The 25,292-nt window shown below is 39.3% G+C and overlaps 1 protein-coding gene across 1 annotated transcript in view; it reads right to left on the reverse strand.

Moving 5' to 3' along the window:
• Positions 1-25,292, reverse strand: part of HS6ST3 (heparan sulfate 6-O-sulfotransferase 3) — a 296,572-nt gene that overhangs the window by 170,176 nt on the left and 101,104 nt on the right. The gene's annotated exons all lie outside the window — the stretch shown is intronic.

The raw sequence follows: 25,292 nt of genomic DNA on the forward strand, positions 1-25,292 counted from the left end.
GCAGAACAGCAACGAAAATAATCTGGCCTGAACAGGTTAGGAAAGATGATTCATTTGGACTGAGTGAAAAATTAACTCAGGAAGCAGAGAGCTGATTTATGTGCAGGATTGATTTATTTGTCCAAACCACGAGTCAAACCCCAACAAAATGAATTTACGTTTGCTGTTCCTGGGTTCACAAGCTGGAGACTACATGATTTCAGCAGAGCAGTCAGGGTCCCCAACATGCAAGCCAGCTCACGGTAGCAGACAACTGATGTCTGCAAAAGAGTTTTCACGATGTTCCACATCCTCTTGAGCAGACTGACTTGCAAAGTCCCAGTCTGAGAAACTGGGCACCAAACACGGTCAATGTTTGCCATTCCCATGCCTACCACTGGTACGAAGATGTGCAACATGGAGAGGTGGCTAGAAAGAAGCACTTGACAAACAGCAACTGGCTGGCACCCGTTCGGCTGCTGGACTCTGAGTGCAGATGTTCTAAAAATACCAATGAGCGTTTTAAGAAATGTTACATTCATGCATCACGTCACATTTCAGTTGTTGGACAAAACCCAGGCTGCATTGCCGCCAGCAGGCTGTGTTAAAATGGAAATCCATTTTACAAATTATTGAAGTATTAAGTCACGCAGTGTGGATGCTGTCCTTAAGTATTAAAGGGTCAGGCAACTGCAGGGTGCAAATATATGTATCTTTAAATCCCAGTGAAAATGTAGACTGCCAAATTCAGGGAACAGGATTACATCTCTGACCTGAGCTCTCTGCATCTCCTAATTCCTGAATCAACACGCCAGGCGACAACCCAGTGGGACACTGGGATCATGCAACAGGTCTCGTTTTCTGCACATGGCCTCGCTTTCCTGGTAAGGAAATGCAAGTGAGCACCCAGAAAGGAGCCATGGGGACACCTTGTGAGTGTCTCTGGCTAGAACCCTGGCAAAACAGCTCTGCAGCAGGTGCCTGTACTCACAGCATGGGCAGTGGTAACCAGTAGATCCTGCTGAAGCTGGACTCCTGAACTCAGTTGAAAATGAGATGTCTAAAGCCTGTATCTGTCTGTCATTAATGGCATTTTTATTAACACGTAGACATTAACAACAATGGCTCTCCTGTTTTAAATGTCAGTTTACATCCCTGTTCCAAGAACAGAGAAGATAAAAGACAAGTTAGCATCAGCCTCTAACCCATTTCCCATTCTTCATCCAGCACAATACCTGGGCATTAACGGCGAGCTTGCTGCCTAGAGCTGCTCACAGAAATAATCTTCTTTAGTTACAAACACTTAAAACAACCAATTTTGATGCATTTCTGAACCAAGGTTATCCTTCCCAACAGATGCTGAGTGTGTGTAGTCCCTGTGCCTGCTATGGTGGGTGGCAGTGCAGACAAGCAGAGCACAGCGTGCTTGCAGAGCCTCGATAATTTTTGTATGTGCTGCCCAGATGTTACCTACTGCAACAGATTTAATATAAACTCGTTAAAAAATATATATATATTTTTTTTTTCTCTTCTTAAAATACTACTCATGGGAAAAAATGGCCCTTATGTATGTTAAATGATTATACTCACACAGGCAATGACAGGCATATGTGAGAATGTAACAAATACAAGGCTCCTACCCCTGTGGATCAGATTCTGCTGTGACATTATCCATATTCTCTTCATGCTCCAAGTTCCTCGTTCTCACAAAGCCTAGATTAGAGCAGCCTTACGCTCGTAATGATCTTACTCAAAAAATAAAAAGTTACTTGGGTTTCACGTCAGAGGAAGACAAGTTGTAAAAGCTGCAATGGGGTGCTCTCAATTCTGAAATCTTGCTACTAAATCTTCTATTGATTTGCCTGACTTCTTGCTTGTGATAGGCAAGAAACTACTGTTAAAAAATAATAATGCACCTAAAAGCATCACTGAATATCCAAAGAAAAAAATGGCAAGTAAATACCATGAAGATTTATGAAAAAATTTCCCCTAACATAAGGCTCAACTGCTCCAATGTAACCTTAATTTCCTCATAAAAGTAACAAAGTGCCTTTTGATTTTTACTATAGAAGTTCTCTAACTGCCCGTGTAAATCAAAAACAATAAACAATTTGCCCTACAGCTATTATAACACTTTAAAAATAAAATAATAACAAAAAAAAAAATGAACTGCCTGCAAATGAAAATTGAAAAAATCCATTAATGGGGCAGGGATACCAAAATATTAGTAAGCCAAAATTGTCTTTCCGGAACAATTTATTTCCCCTAAGTGCTTCATTTAACCCACACACCAAAAATCGCCCTCCGTTTTCTAACACGTAAGGTTAAAAGGAAGGCAATATTTTGCAGGTTGCTTACTAGGGCAAGAAAGTCTGGAGGCTGGAGTTTGAATTGGGCTGGGCAGGCATTAGCAAGGCAAGAGGACGTCCTGAAGAGCCTTGTGCCGTTCTGCACTTCTTCTCGAGATGGCAGTTCTCTCTTCTGCTCTTCCCCTGGTTAATAAATACGTAAATACATTCTGGTGGCAGAAGTATAAAGAGTGGGAATTAAGTAAGGCTGGTCGGTGAGAGCTGGAGAAGGAGGTTACGCAGCAGCCACGCTACACTAATAACCTCCACTCGCATGGGGTATGGTCTACTGCAGAGCACATTTTGAGAGGAGCCTACTAAAATAGTATGTGCAGCCATGGCTTCACTTCTAATGTCCCAGCATAGATCAAAAAGAAGGATTCAACTAAGCCAATGATGGAGAAAAACTAATTTCATGGTAAAATAATTCTAAAATATATTTAAGGTACATTGGCAAGGCTACTTTAAAGGGAATCTGCATTACAAAACATGTAAGGGAATTGAAGACTATATTCTGATGTTCTGCAGCTGCTAAAAAAAAATAGTTATTCTTTATCACTTTCTGACTACGGTGTTTTATGTAAACAATTTTCTGAGAACACTTCTTCCTCCCTTGGCTGTAGAGGTTCGGTATTTATTTTTAAGACAGAGTAGAAAGAGCCGCTTCTTCTCTACCATCCACAATTTTTTTCTTCTTTTGGAGGACGTAGAAAAATGGGATCAAGAGAAAAAATTAAAATATTATTTAAAAAAAAAAAAAAAGGTAACTGCCTAAATGTGAACCCTATGACTTGCTTAGAAGAAGTTAGTTAGAACATACGTAAAGTTGTCGTTTGGATTTTATCTCTAATAGTACCAGGAAGCACTGCAGAAAACTTGTCAAAGCAGCTGTAACTAAACTTTGAACACTTCCAGAGCAAGAAACGGAGGGATGTTCTGCACGCCCTGATGCAGCAAAATTTCAAGGAAACAGCAGCTTACTGTCAGACAGAAATGAAATGGGTAGGTTTTCAAAGCTGTGCTTGCCCAAGAGCAAAATACTAGATGTTTGAAAAGTATCTGGGATCCTGGAATTTGGATACTTATTTGTAACTAGAACATAGGGCGCCCGAAAATATCATTACAGACTTTAGATTGCTCATGTATTCACTACCAGATTTAAAACTAAATAAATTAAAAATCAAATTGTAAGTACAAGTGAGAATTTTAAAGAGAAGCATAGCATTACATTTTAAACAGCAGAATTAAAAGGGTAAAAAATTGCTACAACCAATGGAAAAGAAATGTACACACGTTTAACCAAAAGCCTAATTAAAGCATGCAACATCATTCAAAGTCCAAATTTATGGTTAATGTTCATTTATGCTTGCAGTGCCAAACTACATCACAAAAATTAGATATAAAGCACATTTAAAATACAGCATTTTTCTCTCGTTTATGCATCTTGCTACTGGAGAAGCAAGTCCTTTGGCCAGACAAAGCTAATTTAAAATCACACTATTTAAATTACATCATTTTTCTGTAATTGCAATTCTTAAATACAACAGTACTGGATGTAGTATAACTCAGATTTAACACTGAGCTTGCAGACCAGAGCTGAAAAGGAGCATTCATTTAATTTCCGTAGTAAAAAAAAGAAAAGAGAAGAAAGAAAAAAGAAAAGAATAGCTGAAATGGATCACACATGGAAATAAATCGGTTCACTCTCATTTCATGCATAATATGAAATTAAATGGTCAAAAAATGAAAGATGAGTATAATACGGCACCACTCAATTATCCCTTCTTTAACAGCTCTTACTGGTACGCGAGATGTATTTTTGGTATGTATTCTGAAATTACCTACAAACCTCATGGCCAGTTGCTCTACAAAGGCTTGAGTTGGTTAGAAAAAAAAAGATGGTGGTGAAGACTATAACAGAAGTTCTTTTTTTAAAGAAAACAACTTTATATAAACCATTATATATAGTATATATATGGTGTGTATATATATATATATATGGTATATATAAGCCATTCTATTTAGTTGTTTAAGAAGGACTTATAAATGCAGACTTGTACTGCATCTTGATACCTGTTATGCAGTCTGTGGTGCAGCCAAAGGAACCCCTGCTTTCATCTTACACTGATCGATGCCAGCTGTCCATGGAGCTCCAGCGGTCCCTACAGCAACACCGTGGAGCACAAACTCTACTTCGCTCTGAAACAGTAAAATACAACCATCTCTGCTCAGCAGAGATCTAGCCACAGCCATCATTCTTCCAGCTTTTCCTGTTTCTCATAAGAAAACTGTGAGATTACAGTTATTTTTACGGTTATAGTTGAGATTATTATTAGCTCACTGCTTTTCCCACATCTAAGGAATTGAATTGTGTTGCAGCCCTGCATTATCTGCTTCCATATTCTGCCTAAATTCTAGGTTCGTTTCATCAACTTCCACTGTAGTCCCTCTTTGTTTTGCTAATGGACTTGTTGCCACAGAATACATAAAAGTAATAGTAATATGATCAGGGATTTCAAATCCCAAAAATGCAATCTCGAAACATTTCGGTTTCTGTAGCGCAGTTTTACTTTAGGAAGGAAAAAAAGTTCACAGCTGAGAAAATGCTGAGAGCAAACAAAGAACCTGAGAGGCAAAACTGGACACGGCAACTTGAACATTGGAGGTACCTATATGCAAATCTTTATCTGCTTCTGTTTGGCTTGAGGCTTTTGTTGTTGTTGTTTAATTGCATTATTATTTGTTCTGAATTTTAATCATTGGCTGCAGATTATGAGAACGCACATCACACGGATGACAGCCTTTTATAATTAGACTGGTAGACTACCTGTGCAAAGCACTTCGGTCCTATACATTGTTGAGCTTTACTTTGGATCACGCGACTTGACTTGAAGCAGGCAAATCCATCAACCTCACTTCATCCCACCTTCTCTTGAAGAAGTTACACTATTACTTTATTATCTAGGGGACAGAATCTGTGAGTTACGGTGCTAAAAATTCTGAAGGTGAACTTCTGCATCTACGTTCTTCCAAATTAAACTGCAGCCCGTGATGGCTCTGCTTTCAGTTTTCCTTTTGATACAGGAGGGATGGCACATAGCTCTTGCTGCAAATGAATGTGTTTCAAATGAAATGTTTACGAAGAGAGGATCATTACTATGCAGCTAATGAAAGATGGATAAAACTTGTCCAAATTAATATTATGAGAGACCTAAACTCTTTTTAAAAGATAATGAGGGAAAACTCAAGCGACTTGGATAGACTTGTACATATTTAACAAAAATGCATTTTCTATTCAGCCTCAGAGGCACATAATGATGATATTTCCAGGGCTAAATTAACATGGCCAACGTTCTGCAATGTAAATAGGCTCCTATTGATTAAACTAAGCATGGGGTGAACTTAAGCTGTTTTATCTGACTGTCAGTGAATGTTTTGCTGGTTGGGAATGTCCCCAAAGAGGAGCAGAAGTGCTTGGAATCAATACTGTCCAATCCAATTTTTTCTCACTGTTATCAAGGACAGCTCTGTAATTAAGAAGCAATTCCATTACACTGTCCACCTCGGTGGACAGGAATTGCAGTGTAAGGCAGCTTCTCAGGGGTACAGCACACACCTTGCCTCGTGGGTTTGAATAATGTATTACCCAAGCAGATTCTTAAGTGCACGTAAAAGAAGGCGTCAGTGCAATTAAATTTTATTTGATGGTTTAAAGAAGAATGCCTTTCATATTCACCTTGGTTAAAGCAGATGTCATCCTGAAGAACACAGGGTCTATTAGATAAATAATGTAAAGTCAATTGAGTTTGAGTTTCTAGTTCTGTAATAACCTTAATATCTGGAAAATCCTAGCTACATTGCAAAGCTACAGGAAATGTGCTCCAATCCACTGCGATAATGCAGTTTACCCATCCGCCTAATAACTACCGCTGGGTTTGACTCACAATTCTGTCTCCACACACTCCTCGAGCCTATTCAGTATTTCCACTGCAGCAGGCGCCGTGAAGCATCCTCGCAACAAAAACATTCCCTCCACAGACCCATCACAGACCTCCCTCCGGAGATTTGGAGTTCACAGAGCATTTTGTGTGCTGGGCTTATTTTTGCACCTCATCAACCACTATCACTGTATTTATACAAAGGTGGGAAAGAGGTTTTCCAGAATTCGGGAGGCTTCAAAAAGAATCTCAGAATTCAGTAAGATGTAGAAATTGTTACTGCTCAAAGGAAGAGTCAATATGGTTTAGATGCAAGTTTATCTTACGTTTCTAAAAGTGAAATTCTGGAGTTGAACAGCCTTACAGGATGCTTGGGTTTGTTTTCAAATGCAGAATATCCATATAAAACATGAACTGCTTTATACATCACCACTAAATTTGGCAAAGTTTAGAGTTACAAGCTATTCTATTGGAAACAAACACTAAGATAGAACAGAAACAGAAAGAAGGTAAAATGTTCTTGAGATTTCAGCACAGTTACTTAAATAATTCTACTACAAATGTTTGAATCAAATGACTTTGTTCACATGAACTGTTTATTAGAATTGCCACTTATCTTAGCAAAGACTATTGATTATTTAATAACTTTCAATGTTGAATTGTTTAGCTTCAAACACAGTAACTGGCAAGTGATTTTTGGCACGTGTGTTCCTTGTTGAAAAGCTATTTTTGTAGTATTAGACAAGTCAAGAAATACATATTTTAGGATAGATTTACCTGTAAAAATGACTCATTTCTGTTGTGTATCTCAGAAGGATATGCAGACGGGACTTCTCAGAGTGAGTAATAAAGCACAGCAGTTTGGAAGAAATGAAATACACTTAGCCTTATTATTCATTAATACTTCAGTGCTCGGCAGGCCTGCTTCTTCCCACGAAGGATTTGAATAACGTGGTTCCAGAAGTACTGAGGGACTGCTCCTTCAAGGAACATCATCAGCTTTATATAAAGGAAAAGGGCAGTGTTCGACCCAAAGTAATTGCTTAAGTTACACGAAGCTTTAAGACAGATATGGTAAACTGTGGAAATTTTCTTTAAGAAAGGAGACCGAAGATCATGAACTCATCTAAGACCTGTGTGACTGAGATGTTTTCCATTTATCAGACAAAATATACAAGGCAAAGGAAGTATTAGCTGGAAATCTGTGATACAGAACAGGAGACAAAAGTTCCTCCAAGCTCAGAGAGTATTTATGGGACTTTTATTCCACATCAATGTTCATTCCATCAAGTGCAGAGTAAGTCCCTAGCAAAGTAATAGGAGAGAGAAATCAGCAACAAATAAACCAGTATTTACAACTAATATAAAACCTAACACTTATTTAGTACTATGATTTGGCTAGGAATTAATCTAAGTTAACTGTAAGAATTCAACAGTTCTTCCTACTCACTGTGGGGAATAGAGTAATATTTATATTGAGGTTTTTGGGCTAAGAATGTACACTGCTGTAATTGCAGGAGGACATCAAAATCATACGGAAAATTATTTTGGAAGTATGGTCCTAATGTTTTAATATTTGCTTTTTCCTTTATAACTAAATAGGGGATTAGAATCCTGAGGAAAGATTAGAATAGAAAGAGTCCATGGGGAGCTGACAATGTGCATGTTAATACCAGATGCAAGGTCTGAATCACGAAATGGGAATGCACAACTGCTTCTTCTTCTTCTTTTAAGAGTTTTAAGCACTATACTTCTGAATAAGACTACCATGCTCAGACACTTCCACCTCTGCTTCTCAGTTACAGTCACGGTCACCATATTACGTACATCATTCTTTCTGTCACATGTATACACGGTGACCTGTACACACCTGAAGGGCTCTTCAGATCAGAGGAGACTTAAAATATTTCTATCTATGATGGACAAACCTCTCTGCTAAGACTGCTAGCACTGCTAGGAGTGCACACAAGCAAACTTTCAGGCACTGAAGGACTTTAACTGGAGGTAAATTAGCTAAAAGTGCTTATGGACTTGGGGGGTGATGGAAATTTGGCAAAGATTAGGACAATACAATTAGGGACCACCCAGGTCCCACTTCAAATCTATCTGCTTTGCTTGGAACGAGCTATTAGCTCTTCCAAGAGGCAAATAAAATCAGCTTAAAATTAGGTGATTATTAAAAGCCAATGCCTATATGGAAGAAGGGACAGATCTTATTGCAAGCTTGGCAGGATACCTCAGAATGAAAGAGAAACCCTTTACTCAATATAAAAAGATGCTACTGAACCCCATGGTGGAGAGTGCATGAACTGCTTGCATTCAAGAAAGGGGATATTTTTAGAGTACCCAGCAGACCTGAATGTCACAGAGAAGTTGATAAAGGTAGCAAAGAACAAATTAGAAACGTCCTTAGAGCAAGGTGAAATTTTGCTGTTCCCTCTGTTTGAAATAAATAAAAGGGAACTGAAATAGCAGTGATGGAACTTTTGAAGCAAGGATGTGAGACAGAGGCATGATTCGATGCTGGGAGTTTCCACTTGCAACTTTCTGGTATGGAAGAATAAAACAGTAAATTGGTATAAAAAAAAAAATCAATAATTAAGAACAATAATGTTGGCTACTAACATGTTTCTTTCCGAAACGTAATGCTTCAATTACTCAACCCAGGGAAGATGCTGTGCAAGACTGAATGTTTTTAATCTGTTATCCTGACACTGTCAAGTATTAGAGTCCTAAAAAAGACTACAAAAATAGCCAGTACCTTTTCCTTAGCATATCCTTCCAATTTCGGTGGAGATTTCAGCTCAGGAATTTCCTGAGCCAGAGATGGTATCTTTGTGTTTAAAAACCCTCAGCAGATTTTTCTTCCAACAACGTGTTTTTTTCAACCTTTAGGACACAGAATTATTTGGTAGTAAAAAATTTCACCATTTCATTAAGTCATGGGAAAAAGTACCTTGGTATGTTTGTTGAACTTGCCTCTTGCTGACATTTAATAACTCATTTCTTCTGTTACAGAAGGTAACGAACAATCACGTCTCATATAAAACATTATTCAGCTAGAATGTTGTTTTACAAATGCTCTGAAGACACCTTTCCCTGAAAGCAAGGAACCTTGCACAAGAATTGGCACAAGCCAACTAACAGCAGAAGGATTCTTTAATTATACCCAGTTTTTCCTCCTGTCTTATTCTAGTTCATCTTTCGGTAACGAGTCCTAAGCGTTTATTATGTATTACATTCAGAGTTGTCACGCTAAGACTTACAAATCTATTTGCTATTCCTTGATTCTGTACCAATGGTTTCTCATTCTGCAAACGGTAGTCTAAACAGTTTGGACATTTACAGTATGACCAGCCTCAAAACTCTCATCAGAGAGATAATGATACAGTCTTCTTAATACAAGGGAACATGCAGGAAAGGAGAAAAGATATGTCATGGATGTCACCAATTCATTTTTGATTTTTCCTGTACACACAAAACACTAATTATGTTTCCTTGCTTGAGCAGCATTTGTATTCACAGTAACACATGAGACATAAATAAATAAATGAAATGAAAACAGAAAATCCTGGCTTTTGGGGAGCCACAGAACTCAGTGAAGCCTGGCTACTCAGATTAGCTCCGTGGCATCACTACATTCCACTTCAAAAACTTGAGAGACTACCAAACCAGCACTAGTCATGAGAACCTCTCTTCTATGTGACTGTAAAACCACCCCCAAGCGTTAGGTAGCCACTACGACCAAGTTGTTTTCTGTTTACAATTTCGTATTGCAGTTTGGCTTTATGGTTCCCACTGTATAACCAACACTAAAAGCTGTTAATCAAAATGGAATATAAAAGTAATGTAGTCCCCCTACTAGACTACATCTCCCTACCCACAATTTCTGATGGCTTCAAAGCTCTCAAACGTGAATCACAGCCTTTCTTTTCTGTTTCCCAGAAATATTAAGCATCCTTCATCACTTGATGAATGCTAAAAAATACAAAAACCTATGGGGAAAAATGTCAATGGGAATTCTCAATAAAAAGCATTACATAAATGCTGGACGTTCACAACATTTCTAAATGTCAAAAATCCTTTCAGATACTTTAAGAACTAAAAATAATTACAAGTATGCAATTCACTTCTCAGATACATTTAGTCTAAATGTTCTTCTTTGAATGGTATCTATTCTATTTGAGGGTGGCAAAGCATTAATTAATCCAGCACAATGAATCATCCGCTGCTGCATCACAGAAGTAGCTTACATGATCACATTGTATATGGGTAAATGGTTACACTTCTTTTACAAAAAGAGGCAAAAACAGTATTATCTAGATTCTTCAAATCCTTATTTTGGCAAAGGAAAGCAAGTAGAAGCCAGCCTAGCTTTGTACCTAAGAAATTTGCTTTTGTTTTCCAATCTGATTCTTTTGGTAACTGCTCCAATGTCTGTAATACAACGTGCAGGTAATTTTGTATGGTAAAATGAAATAAAGGGCTTTTGCATGTCCGGTAGATTACCAGTGAGCACACACATGCTCCTGAAGTGACAGCCTCACAATATCAAGCAAAATTCAGATTGTCTAAGACTTTCAGAGAGCACCTAAGCTTCAAACATCGATGCACATGCATCCATTGTCCTACAGTCTAAGCCACAGACACACAATACAAAGAGAAAGGTAACTGTTTTGCTGAAATGCTTCCCGACTCTTACCCAGACATGGTCAGATGTGTTCTGAAAGCTGGCTGCTTAAACCACCCTGAGCTCTGTTACAGTTATAGCTCCCAAAGAGCAGGGCTATAATAATGTAATAATTATAATATTAATAGAGCTAATTTTCTTCCTAGTAGCTGGTATGGTGCTGCATTTTGGATTTAGGAAGAGGACAACACTGGTAACACACTGATATTTCAGTTGTTGCAGAGCAGTGCTTGCACAGAGCCAAGGACTTCTGGTTCTTAGGCTGGGGGTGCACCGAGAGCTGGGAGGGGACACAGCCAGGACAGCTGGCCCAGGCTGGCCAGAGGGGTGGCCCATACTGTGTGCTGTGATGCTCAGCAATAAAACCAGGGGAGACAGCTCCTGCCTGGGGACAGTCTGGGCATCGGCTGACTAGTGGTAAGCAGTAATTGTGTTGTGCAACACTTGTGTGTTGTGTTGTGTTTTGTTTTCTTTCTGATTAAACTGTCCTTAGCTCAGCTGATGAATTCTCACTTTTACCTTTTTTTTTGATTCTCCCCCACATCTCAGGACTGGGGTGATGTGCGGGTGTGGGAGCCCTGGCACAGGCTGCCCTGAGAGGCTGTGGGGTCTCCTCCTTGGAGAGCTTCAGAAGCCACCTGGACACAGCCCTGGGCAGCCTGCTCTGGGTGGCCCTGCTGGAGCAGGGGTTGGACCAGGTGGCCTCCAGAGGTGCCTTCCAGCCTCAGCCATCCTGTGTTTCTGTGAAGAAACTTAACAAATCAAGAGTGTAGACACCTGGCTTCAATGACCAGTTTGGACTGAAAACTGATCTTCCCCCTGAGAATACTACCCTTAATATCAGGCCCTTCCTGCACAAAACACTCTGCATATCCTGAAGCTGAAGCCCATAACCCAGGCATCCAGAAATCACAGAATTAGAGAACAAAAGGATCAGAAATCTGTTTCCTCCTAAGCAGCTTGGCACAAAGCTGCTAATAACTTTCTCTAAATTAAGCATGGTGAGTTACTTCAGCATCTTTTCCTTAACACAGATGCATGGATGTAAACCAAAAAAGGTAGGGGAGTGACCTATAAGGCCATTTAGTGCATTGTGCTAGCCCCCGATGAGACTGACTTTCTTCAGAGCAGCTCTTACCAGATTTTTTTCTAATTTCTCATTAAAAAAAAAGACGGACCAATCTACAGGCATCTCAGCCCCAGCAGGGGTTGACACTAGGTGCTTAGGAGAAGAATATGCCATCCTATTTCATCCAGCAATGCTTCTTTCCCTCTGCCCAACCCTCCAGCAACCTTTCATCTTCCCGTAAATTGTGGTTTAGGGATTCCCAATTCCCATCATTGTGCTTAATAGCCCTAGATGGAAGTATCCGTCATGAATTTGTCTAATTGCTTTTGAACCCATTCAGACTTCAAGCCTCCACAACACTCTGCAGCAATGAATCCTGCAATTTAATTATGCACATCATGAAAAAGTACTTCCCTTCATTTGTCTTGGAGCTACTGCTTGATCATTTCACTGGATATCCCCTTGTTCTTGTGCTATATAAGAAATAGCAAACAATTATTCCTCATTCACCTTCTCCGTGGTATTCATGATTTTATATACTTCACTCTATTCCCCATCAGTAATTCCCTTTCTCTTTTATTTTTTATTTAAAGTCTCTTCGCACAGAAGTTGTCCCTTCCCAAGGAGGCAAGATTACGATGGACTTACGCAAGAGCATGATGTTTTTCATTTATGCTCTCTCCCCCTCTCCTTATCATTCCCAACTCTATCAAAACCCACCTACAACACCTCCTTTTCAAGCCGCGGAGTTTTGTTTTAATCTCTCTGTGGGCAGAATCTCTTCCATCCCTGCCTTACTGCTACCGCATCCTTTCTGAGGCTGGGAGACCAGAGCTGCATTCACGTAGGTACAACACACAACAGCACAATGGTGGTTCATTTTGGTCTCGGGCTGATGCTATCTGGAACTATTCTGTTCTTATCGCAGATCTGTAAATCTAAGCTTTTTCTTGATGAAAGCAGGAATTTGTTCAAATAATGTGAGAAACAGCCCTGTCACGAGAGAGAATAAATTCAAGTTTTACTTTTTAAATAAGTCTCAAAACAGACTAGGCACGTTCCTATGACAAATCATGATGAGAGAAGTTTAAAAAAAAAAAAAAATCAGCCTGAAGGTTCACAGACATTTGTAAAAAGTTAGTACCACACTAGAGAGACATCTGTGTGTGCTAGGCCATTGATAACAGCTTGGAAAAAAAAAAAAAGTAGAAAGAATAAAATAGTTCATGCATAGGCATGAACATGCATGAAGAGTATCTACATCCGTGTGAGGTGGCCAGGTGGACTGACTGCTCTCCTGCAGGTCTTCTCCTCCACAGACTTGAGAAAGGACTCTGGGCACCCAACATCCTTCACACCTAGACAACTCAAGTCATGTTAAAATAAATTCAAGCCTAGCCAGCCTCGCCTGCACTTTCTGCATCTTTGCTACACCCAGTATGACAGCTGGAGGTCTGATTCATTATTTAATAAATACAAATAGCTACAACTGCTGTTGATATAAAAACACAGTAAATTAGACCAAATAAAAATGTCCAGCCCCAGACATCCTCAAACTCTTCAGGCCAAAATTATTCTGTGTCATCTCTCTACCTTGTTTCCTTGTCTGTGAGCAGGGATGGCAGCACCACCTCACTTTACAGGGATGTTCTAAAAGTTGTTTGCAAAGACCTAAGAGGCTGCTGTAATCAGGGAGGGGAGGGTGTATTTTCAAGTGTGCCGCTGATAACTTGACACCCTACAATGAGGGAAATGAAAAGATCATATCTGCTGTAGGATGTGGCCATCATACATTAGTGCTGCATAAAAGTGCACAATGAATATGAGCAAATGGCAAGCGAGTGCTCGGTCAACATGACTAACCCTCTGGGATGAATGAGAGGGGGATTTTTTTTCGCTGCTAATGCTTGGAGAGACAATATTTTCTTAAAATAGTTGCAACTTTTTTGTTTAAAAGAAAAACAAAAAAGAATAATCAAGAAGTATGTTGGTGGTTTTGAAGTGTATTGTATAAACAAGGTAAAAACCTGAGAATTTTGATTACACAGTGATCTCTGTCCTTTTGATTACACAATGATCTCTGTTTGCAGAGGGAGAAAAAAAGGGGATTTATAAACATTAGCAAGCTAGGTTGATTTCACATCTCCATATCCCACGGAAGTCATCCCCCAGTGAAATGCAGACATATTACAAAACCAAACGCCCTAAGAATAGCTCATTAAATAGAACACTGCATGGCGTAAGAACCTGTATTTGATGAAAATAAATAATTCCTTTGGTGAGTGCAGACTTGTTTTACTACTTTTCAAAAAAATACATATACAGAACTCAACAGGAGCGAATACACAACACAATGAATCATCTGAGCAACAAATTAGTTCCATTAATTCCTCAGCGTTAGTTTGTAAATTAAATCTGATAAGAGGTCTGAGTCAGTAGTGCTAGAAACGTCAAAGGAATATACTCTGCTTATAAATTTTCATGATTTTGAATTACTAGGAAAGTGTGACCAGTTTTCTGTTGTTTTTCTTTTTTTTAAAGCTGTTCCTCAAGTGTTCATCAAGCATGTAATCACAGACTCATGCACACTGTATTTTAGAGGACCTTAACATTTTCAATACTTTGCCTAGTGTGCAGAGGTAGTCACATAAATCCTAAGAATGGCTGCTAGGGCGACAAAAGCGTAACCAATACTGATCCTGGTCTGGGGGCATCAAGTATCGCGCGTGTATGAATGCCAGCTGTGTAGCATTACAAATAACAAGCAGTGTTTGAAAACATCCATGCTTACCTTCTAATATCCCATTCTGAGAAGTGCTGTGATCTTTCTCGTATGCCGTCATACGTTGATAGCACGGTGAAAGGGAAGAGTGCACTTCCCAACTATCAAATCGCACTTCTTTTTTTGGAATGCATGCATTGTCTCCACGACTTCATAAGGAAATAAAAAAAAAAATTACTGAAAGCACTCGCGCCACATGTAGGTAGGTCAAATGCTTGGGTATGATTAAATTCTTTCTCAGCTTATTGACTTGAATAAATTCTAAAGCACACGGAAACAGGTGATAAAAGATTCTCACCCCTGAATACAGCCACTTTCTCTAATAGCTCGGTGGTGGAGAGTGATTCAGTATTACTCATTGGACAATTGAAGAGAATCTTAGTCATGGCTGCAGTGTAGGTTTGGACAGAGTAATTACAAATTTATCATTGAGATTGTGAAAGGCGCCTACAAACATTAGCGATAGGTTATTTTTCTTGCTTTATCAACATACTTACAGTACTCTAAGAAGACTTTGAAGAGTATTCTCTCTGATTCACAATTACCTTGCTAATTTTACTTTAAAAATATTTAGCTCAACATCATGTGGTGGTCTGCTTTATGTCACACACAATGCACCCATCATCCCGATTCATTCATCTGTAAATATCAGGTGATCCTGGTTCAGTGCTTCACAGCACAGAATTATCTAGAAGGCCAGAATAATAGGCTTGCCAGATTTTTTTTCTTAATCCATTTCTTTCCAGTTTCCACGATGCACTATACAATCTAGCATCACCAAGCCACTTCTGAATATCTGAACAAGTTTGGCCCCAGCACAAATGCAGATCTTTATCAATATCTGCTTATTTGGTTGACAACTTTTTTGATCTTCCTACTGAATTGTTCTTGTTTTATAACGGATCTCTGATAGGCATATTACTTTATGGAGAATAAGAGGTCCAAGGTAACAGAATCAAACATCTCTTCCTTTGATCTACTAATACATACTACATGACAAATTAGTCTCATCAATATCCTTTTACTCATGATACAAATAGCTCAGAAATGAGAGAAAATCATAGCCATACACGTAAAGACAAAATTCTGAAACCACATGTGAAAGATTTCAGCACAATTTTTAAGTTTGCAATACGTCCACTCCCATTTAATCTATTCAGTTACTTCCAAGAGGCAGTTAACAACACACTACTAAAATAAAGATGGTATCTTATGTTATACGCTACTGTCTAGATAAATTAGCACTAAATATCAGTGACTAATACTGCTGGGACAGGCTTCATCATTAGAAGAATAAAGGATTGAAAAATTGGAGCATTAACATTTCCTGTATTCTAATATTCATGCAATTCTTCATATACTTCTGTTTTTACGTCTGTTTCTTTGGTAACAACATTAAACATAGGATGTGCAGAATAGGAAAATAATCAGCAATTCTATAGCTAGGAGATCCCAAAGAACATGGAGGGGATTTTTGGTACTCAAATCAGGAGTGTGATGCAACCTTCACTCTTCATCTTCTTCCTTAAGTGTAGTTCCTAAATTAATCCGTCAGTTGTCTTTCACCATAAGTTCCCTAAGTATCTTTAGGGTATTTTGTGCATGTAATCGGTTGTCCCCAGCTAGTTACCTATCTGTTTACATCAGATTTGAGAGCATCAGTCTACAGAAAGCAATGCAAGAGCTCCCAGAAAAACTGGAGAGAAAGGAGAAACAAGAGGAGATGCCCAAGCAGGGGCAGAAGCATAGAAAACGATGTAGGAGGAGGAGCATCACTGAGGGGACTGCAGCCCATGGAGGAACCCACAACAGAGTATGTGCAGCCGTCAAAAGAAGAGAAGCCCATGCCAGAGAAGTTAAGTAACAAACAAAGAGCAGTAAAAAGACAGGGAACAACACGCTGACAACTTCTGCCTCGCTGAAGGGATTGTGTGGAGCACACAGCCAAGGGACAGCAGCCCAGGAAAAGGGAAGGAGAGGTGTCTCAGCTGAAGCTGAGGTGGTTTCTCTGAGTGGCAGTTTAATTGTTTCTTGTTTTTCAATACCAGAATCAGTGATTTGAAGTTGATATAAATCTGCAGTAAATTAAATTAAGTGGAATTCCCTGACTCAAGACTGATTTTGCTCACAACAGGGGAAGAAGGTTGTCCTTTGGTGAGATGACAATGAAACTTTTTTTTTTTTTAATGGCTCTGATGGATGGTCTTATGTCATGGGGTCACAGCAACACCATTCTGTTGTGTCATCCCTTCTGAATCAATTTGAATATTCTTGCAATTCTCTTCATCTCAGAGACGTACATTATGAAACACAGCAACCAACCTGTGAAAGAGCATCAAAGGAATTTACGGAGCTGTTATGCAGGCTAACTAGAGAGGCAGAGGATATCAATTCCTCATGCTCCTGCGCACAGAGTGATTCACCATTTAAGATACAAAAATAATCTTCAGCATAAGGTGTCGTACACAAATTTTTCCATTCAGCTACAGTTCTCCATAGGTGGTCTTCCAATTTCATCTTTTCAAGACAAGTTGAAAAGCAAGAACTCAGTATAACAAAAGTACAAAGCTCTTCAAATCCTGATGTAACACGTCTGTCAAATAACAAGTACTGTGTTCCCTTCCACGTTTTTTCCATAGTCATCCACCTCTAGGCTTTCTATATGCCAATTTCCAGGCTTTGTTTTCCACTCAACTTGCTTGTACAATATATTTGGGTAGACAGGTCAGAGATCCAGACTTGTAAACTTTATGTCTCCGATCATATTAAGGGAGTCTGCCTCTTAAATTCTAGCAAATTTCTCAATAAGCCTTCAATTTCTAACCCCCAGTCTTCAATTCCCACTGGTCTAGGACCCCTAAATGTTTTTTCTTTTGATCTGAAAGTTGGAATAGGAAAGACATGATGCTGTCTTCAAAAATGTGAAACCAGTATTAAACTCCAGAATTTACTTTACCAACAGTCAAGCATGAAAAAAAGCTACAGGCAGAATACCTACTGCTCTAAAGCTGCCCTTCCATTTTTTTTTTTACCCGTTTCTAATTATCAGGACTCCTACTCACCAGAATCAAAGCTTTCTATGTACACACTGTTTAAGTGTCCATCTCGATCCCTGTCTCACCTCTTCAGTCTCCCTTCATCTCTGCAACATCTCCAACAGTGTGGATCATAAAGGCTGATCAGTCTGGACCAAGGACCCACCAGAGATGTATGAATTTCCTTTTAGGTCTATCCATTTTGAGTAAGTGCAGTTAAGAGCCTCCTTAGATGGTTGTTTTTATACATACGCCTCTTGTGGTTAAATGTTAACCTACCTATAAGGTCAGCTGAGCTGGGTTAAGACCAAATGTCAATTTAATGTCAAATTAACAGCAGCTGATAGGAGATGCTGAAGAAAATGGCATAAAAAATGGGGGAAGCACATACTAACTGTCCCCACTGTCAGCAATCCCTATTTTAAGGACTTCCCAAGCTGAACAATCTGTAGACATCCTTGTGTCTATCAGTCCTTCATTTACCCTCCCTGCCTAATCCACCTGGTGGACATTTAGATGTTTGACTTTTGCAGAGTTCCACATAATAATTAAGCATAATATGAAAGTTATTTGCATTAATTTCTTTTACAGATGCTTCCTGTTCATCTCACTGGATATTCCCTCATCTAGTGTTTTGAGAAAAGGTGAACAACTGTTACCATTTACCTGCTCCAAGCCATTTATGCTTTTATATACCTCGATCAGTTTCTCCTCAATCACCTCTTTTGTGAACTGGAGAGCCCTGAATCTCTCCTTGTACCGAAGCTGTTTCCTACCCGAGATGCAAGCGCGTAACACATTTACAAAACGCTTTCCATTTTGTTCTCTCCTCCTCTCCTAATCATTTTTAACATTGTTCTGACTGGCACTAAGCACACTGCCAGCATTTTCAGCCTCCTATCACAATGATTTCCAGACCTCTTTTCTGAGTGCTAATGGATAATTTACAGCCCATCACTGTGTAAGCAGCAATAGTTTTATCCCTGATGCACTACTTTGAATTTATTGCCACAATTTCATTTGTTGCATTATTGCCCAGTCACTGAGCATCATGAGATTCTTCTGTAATTCTTCGGTTTTAATTTAATGCTTTAATTAGACAGAATTATGTCTTTTCATTATTCATCACTTTTCCAGATCCAGGAATATGTTGAGCAGTACATATTCCAAGAGATTCCTGTTAGGTGCTGTTCATAATCTCCTGCCACTATAAAAATTTGGACCACGTTCTTCGTCTACTGTCCTTAACCAGCCATTAAATCCATCCATAAAAAAGCCTTTCATGCCTGTAGAAGGGGACCCTGTCAAAACCTTTTTGTCAAAATACATCCAAGTTAAGTATATCAAGCAGCTCTATCACATCCTGAAACATTCTTATTCTTTTAAAGACCCATAACAGATTTGCAGTAAATTCTCCCCACCAAAAAAACTTCCATGACAGATACATCTTTTTCACTCCACACACTGTCCCATGTTATTCCCAAGTTGCATTTGCTCACAAAACTCAGCTCTACCTATTCATGCCCAATAAAATAGAGATGGTATCTCTATGATCCCCAAATGTGGAAGAAATTAATGGCTGGAAAGACAGAATTAATGGTTCCTGAGACAAAATGATGGAAGACAGAGGACGAGTGTATACCAGTGACCACAGTGATTCCTTGGACCTCTTCGTTAGCTGATCTTCCTCCTTTCCCAAGCACTTCCTCAAACAGAAATTAATATTTCGGACAACACCAGCACAAACAACTGGACATTGCTTTTGGAGAGCGTCAGTCTCCACACAGAAATGTTTTGGTTAAACCAACCCAGACTAAGGCAAATCCAGCAGCCCACTGTTGCTTAAGGAGCAGAGATTTGCCTCTTCCCCTACTCATGCAATCCTTTCGCATTAGCTCTTACATCTTTTCATGAGCTTATTCAACTCACTAACCAGAAGGAAATTTAGCTTGTTTCACTAGCCTAGCTTCTTGCCAGTCTGGTGAGTTACATAAAGTGGTGAGCACCAGAGACTGAGAGCGGGAGCACAACTGCCTCCTTTCAGACAAGTTCCTCCCATCTCACACCACTCTGCACCTTGGGGAGGCAGGGATGGGGGACAGAGGAAAAAGCAAGTTCCAAAGGCAAGGACACCTCTCCTTCCCCCCCACACATATGAATTTTTATCTTCAAGTTAAGAAACAAATATACTCACGTGAAACCAGAAGTTTCCTCTTTAAACTGCCTTCACTAGATTGCCAGAAAATAAATGAGAAGTAACTTTGAAACCATATAAATAAGTTTCAAAATCACATTTCAAATTACTACATCAAATTAGTCATCCCCAAATTATCGTTTATTCCTGTAGGAAATATGAAGATTAACTGCCTGTACATTCCCAAAGATACTGAATACTAATAATATCGCTATTAATGTGCATTTACTTTAATTAAACTGTAAATAAGCTTCTGGTCTTGAGACTGAAACGTCCATTCAGTGTTCCAAGAAAATTGCTGTTACATGTCATGATCAGAATATTATTTTGCTATCAATATTAGAAAAATTCTTTTCAATTACTTAGTGCCTACAATTTGTGCATCTCAAAGCACATTTACAATCATTATACAATCCGATCATAATAAGGTTCAGAGGGAGGCAGGCTTTGAAATGATTCAGGCTGCCGTGAGATTCATCATCTGTAGAAAAAAAAATGTTTTTTACACTTGAATGAATGCATTCAACACCTAACTCCTCCAGAACCGTGGCCTGACGCCTATTAGCTAAAACCACGACATCAGGTACCTCAGTCCCAGCTTAATCGCATCCTTATTAGGTGGGACAGAGAGAAATCTGCTGAGAGCCACGGTGGATGTGCTCTGAGTTTCTAGAACAGCTGTCCAAGCATTAGGTGCCTTTGGCCACTCCATGACATTGTATTAGTCACATTAGAGGGCTGAGACTGCCTCCAGTTATGCCAGTTAAGTAATAACTAATTCATCCTGCTCTCAGCAACAAGGCTCTAATGTAGCTAAATCTCCCAGAAACGTGCAGTCAATTGTTATTAGATTATTACTAGAGCCTCCCTGACCTTTGGCGTCTTAAAATTAAGCTGCTCGGAGACTGAAATAAGCATCTCATTGAGGTGCACAGCAGTAATCTCATCTTAAAGTATAATGACTGGAAGCCATCTATAAGTATTTTCTAAGGTATTTGGAACTGCTGCTTAGTAGTTGACATTTCCAAACTGCAGACCTGGTGAACTAGTCCATGTTGGGTAAAATGGCATCTCATCCAGCTCCTCACGCTCGTAGCTCTGTGGAACTTACCGTGTGTCATGGTACAAAACTTTGTGCACATGTTAATTAATTCACCTTCCGGGAGGGTCATGAGCGTTCTCCTTAAATACCTACAATAAATGGTCTGTGCATAACAAGCACAAGTGTGCAAAATAATAGTGGTGTAACTGTTGAAGCTGCCACCTGGGCATATTCAGATCTGCTGAAAGGATGCATGCACCCTCTTTGTATACACCTTACATTTGCAGTGGGTAGCTTTTAGCACCCGATTGCATCCAATCTTCAAGGTTTTAAGACTCATACAGTATGAAGATAACACTTATTTCCCTGTACTATGCCTACCTGTGCAAATAGGTAAGCATCAAGAATCGTTTTTCCAACTTCTCTTATTTCCACAGAATTTCCGTTACATTAGTGTAACAAATTTGCCAACCCCTTGCAATAGGGATTAGGGAAAGTGTGAAGGGGAAATAATTGCCTGCTTCACCTATAAAATAACACAATGTTATTAACCACATTTATAAAAACTGTACCAATGACAGAAGGAAGCATGGAATATTACTAGTGGTTCACTTGGAAGGACTACTATCTGAACTGAGCTCCTTTCTAAAAAAGGAACAAGGATGTAAGCTGAAAAGCTGAGGGAGTCGACCCATTAGGTGCAGAGGATGAGCCGACAGCGAGGAGTTTACACCTGGCAGAATCAACCCCAATTCCCATCAGCTGTAGTGTTTTGGACCTATTAATTTCAGGGATGAATTTACGCTAATGTTATTTTAACTTCAGTTAACAGATTGAAACAAATTGTTTATAACTATTTTCAGTGTTTCTGAACATATCCAATTATTTGTTCAGGGTAATAAAGCAAGCTCAAATTGAATCTCATACCTCACAACCAAAGTAAGGAACATTTATGACTGTCTTTTGAGAACTTTTTCTAATTTGTTTCTTTGAAGGAACCTGGAATTGTTTCATAAATAGTTTAGCACAGAAAACAATAGAGCGCAGTGATATAAAACTGGCATGACTTTAAATAGAAGCTTTACCCATTTGATAGTCACTCTGAGCATCAAATATTTTCACAGAGATGCTATAGACACACACTAGTGTTGTAAAAGCATCTAAAGAATTTTCCTATCCCTGCCCCTGTTTCTTTAGAACGTTTTATTACATCCTCACTTTAACTTCCAGCTTTCATTTACTGAAACATCCATTAAAAAAATAATAATAAAAAAAAATATGAACAGAAAGCATCAGTCACTTGAAGAGAAAACCTGAAAAGCTCGAATAGCAATGAGTTTAACAAGCATTGTTCTTTACATTGCCAGAGTGAATATACACACACACACACTTCATACTGTGCAGAAGTTAAAAAAGCTACTGAAGCCCAGTACCCAGTAGACAAACTTGATCACCTTTCTGACCTGCAGAATGATGCTTTGGAGTCAAAATTCAGAAATATTCAAAAATTCCAAAACTATTGTATATTGCAGCAAAGCAAATATGCTACTACTTTGCTTATAAATTCTTCGAATTAAATTGTGGTGTGTTTTTGGTTTTGTTTTGTTTTTCAAAATAGTCAAATACTCATACTAGAATCTTCAAAATAAAATACGAGTCTAATGAATGATGCAGAATATTTGGAAACCATCATCACTGTATTTGTGATGTCTCTTTTGAGGTGTCTGCCTAGCTTTCTTTTAATCTGTCAGTAAAATCAACAGATTTTGCTTTGGGACTGGGACAGGAATAGATGACCAGCCCAAAAAGATTTTTTTCTGTGACTTTACCATCTGCAGCTGACCTCTGTCTAGAAAGATCACATCCTGGAGAACAGATTTAAAATTCTCATTACACTTGCAAAAGCTTGCAGAAAAGTGGGGGCAACCTTACAGGCAGTGGGCACAAACTGGCCCCCAGGAGGCTCCCTCTGAGCCCCAGGAGCACTGCTGCGCTGTGCGGGTGTGGGAGCCCTGGCACAGGCTGCCCTGAGAGGCTGTGGGGTCTCCTCCTTGGAGGCCTTCAGAAGCCACCTGGACATGGCCCTGAGCAGCCTGCTCTGGGTGGCCCTGCTGGAGCAGGGGTTGGAAGGGATGTTCTCAACCATCCTGTGATTCTGTGAACAAGTGCAAACTACTATTAAAACAACAACCACTCAGAGCTAAAATGATAGAAAACAATCTCATGGAAAGACAATAAGCAGCAAGACACTGTTAACCGAACTCTGCTAGAAACAGTTTCACCCCCATTTCTCTTGAATAGGAGAAGGAAGACATAGAGGCTCCTTTCCTGATATATCCAAGATAATGAACTGGTACAGCCTTTGGCACATATAGTCAACAAATGAGCTTCACTGTCCATGGAAAGACAATGATTTCTTTTACCTCCCATGCCTCATGACCTGTGATGCTGTAACTTCTATCACATAAAAAGATTGTTTATCACTTACCTGGAAGATGACAGTAACAACATGACCAAGCTCTCTCTTTGACAAACATGTAGCTCTCAAGGTTCTTCACCAGAAAGAGCATGATAGAAGGGTGAAAGGGTAAACATGTATAAAGCATATACAAATATAAAGGTGTTTTTATAGGATATCAAAACTGAAATCAACACATATTATTTGGGGAAATATAAGGGAGGCAAACAAGTTTAAGAAGTGAGAAGAACAAATGGTATCAGTAGGTGTTTGGATACATGACTGGCCTTCCTCTCCCAGAGAAACAAACAAAACCCCATTAGTCACACCTGCCTTGCCCCATTCTCCTAGAGGTCCCAGGTGTGGCTTTGAAGGGGTGGTTTGGCAGGCAGGATCATTTTAAGGCCTGGACTTATATCAACCATGGCCATCCCATCCAGACCAACCTGGAACAGAAACTCTACCCAACAACCCATACTCAGCTCCCAGTGGCACTAGTTTCCCCCTGACCTACAACCAAAGCACACGCAGCACTGTGAGGAAGAGCGTTCATTAGCTTTGCAAATATTTACAAGGGTATATCTTGATAAAGCAGTAAAACGTACTTGAAGCAGATAATTTAATATCTCTCCCTGAAGTCTGTGAAGTGTAACTGCAACCCAGAGAGGCTAGCAAATAGATGTTGCAATGACTACACAGTAGCAAGTGGTGGGGATTAAATAAGTGTTCATTAGTATTCTCATACTTAACTACAATGCACTATAAAAAGCTGTGAACTGCTCATGTCCAACAGGACTACACGTCTAAATGACTCCATAACCAAGGCCACGGCAGATTCTTAATACCACTGCCATCACAAGCAGAACGTGAGGACATGAAACCTGCAAAGACAGAATTAAGCCTTTCTGTTCACAAATATCATAGTTACTTTTGTAAATACGCTGCACACAGACTGCATAAAAACTCACTCCTCTCTATGAACACGTCGTGCTTCTCAGATAACCTTTGCAAATGTTGTCCTTTAAAAACAAATACTTCATTAAACTTGCATCCTTAGATAATCTAGCCGGAGAAAGAAAAAGAAAAAGCACATAGAAGAGAAAATGTGTTGTTCCTTGTCACAGAAAGAAATGGGAAGGGAGGTTCTTCCCTAACTTTGGCCAGAAAAACTTATTTTTCGTAGAATCGTTGATATTACCATATATCTTGTTGATGTGCTTAATGTATGTAGTATAATTTGTGCCACTGATGAATTGTACTAGCATCGTATCATCATCATGCTGCAAATAAGCTCGCTGTTTTTGAGTGGTCTTGTGCAGAGCCAGGAGTTGGACTTGATGATCCTTGGGTGTCCCTTCCCACTCGGGATATTCTGTAAGAACCTCACGGGGCTTAAAATGCACTGCTACTGCTGAGGACAAGCATGGTTCAAATAAGCATGAGGTGAATGAAGCACCACGTTATTTTACTGGATCACTTGAAAACAACAATTAGTGGCACAAATTTCCTGCAGCTTTTTGATTCAAGCAAGTTTTATCAAATTTCACATAAAGAATATAAGCGTTCTTCCTTCGCATTAATTTGGAGAGCTGGGAAGGATAAGAAAAATCAGCGTTGGTGATTACATGCAAACAGATCTGATGTTATTTTATTTGAACAAAAGACAGATCATTCAAAGTAGCATGAAAAGCAGGTGCTTAGATGGATTAGTGGTAAGTAATGCCTTGTTACTCCCTTGTAATGGCTGATTAAATTTT

The sequence above is a fragment of the Anas platyrhynchos genome, chromosome 1 (assembly GCF_047663525.1).
Source record: "Anas platyrhynchos isolate ZD024472 breed Pekin duck chromosome 1, IASCAAS_PekinDuck_T2T, whole genome shotgun sequence".
Taxonomy (NCBI): domain Eukaryota; kingdom Metazoa; phylum Chordata; class Aves; order Anseriformes; family Anatidae; genus Anas; species Anas platyrhynchos.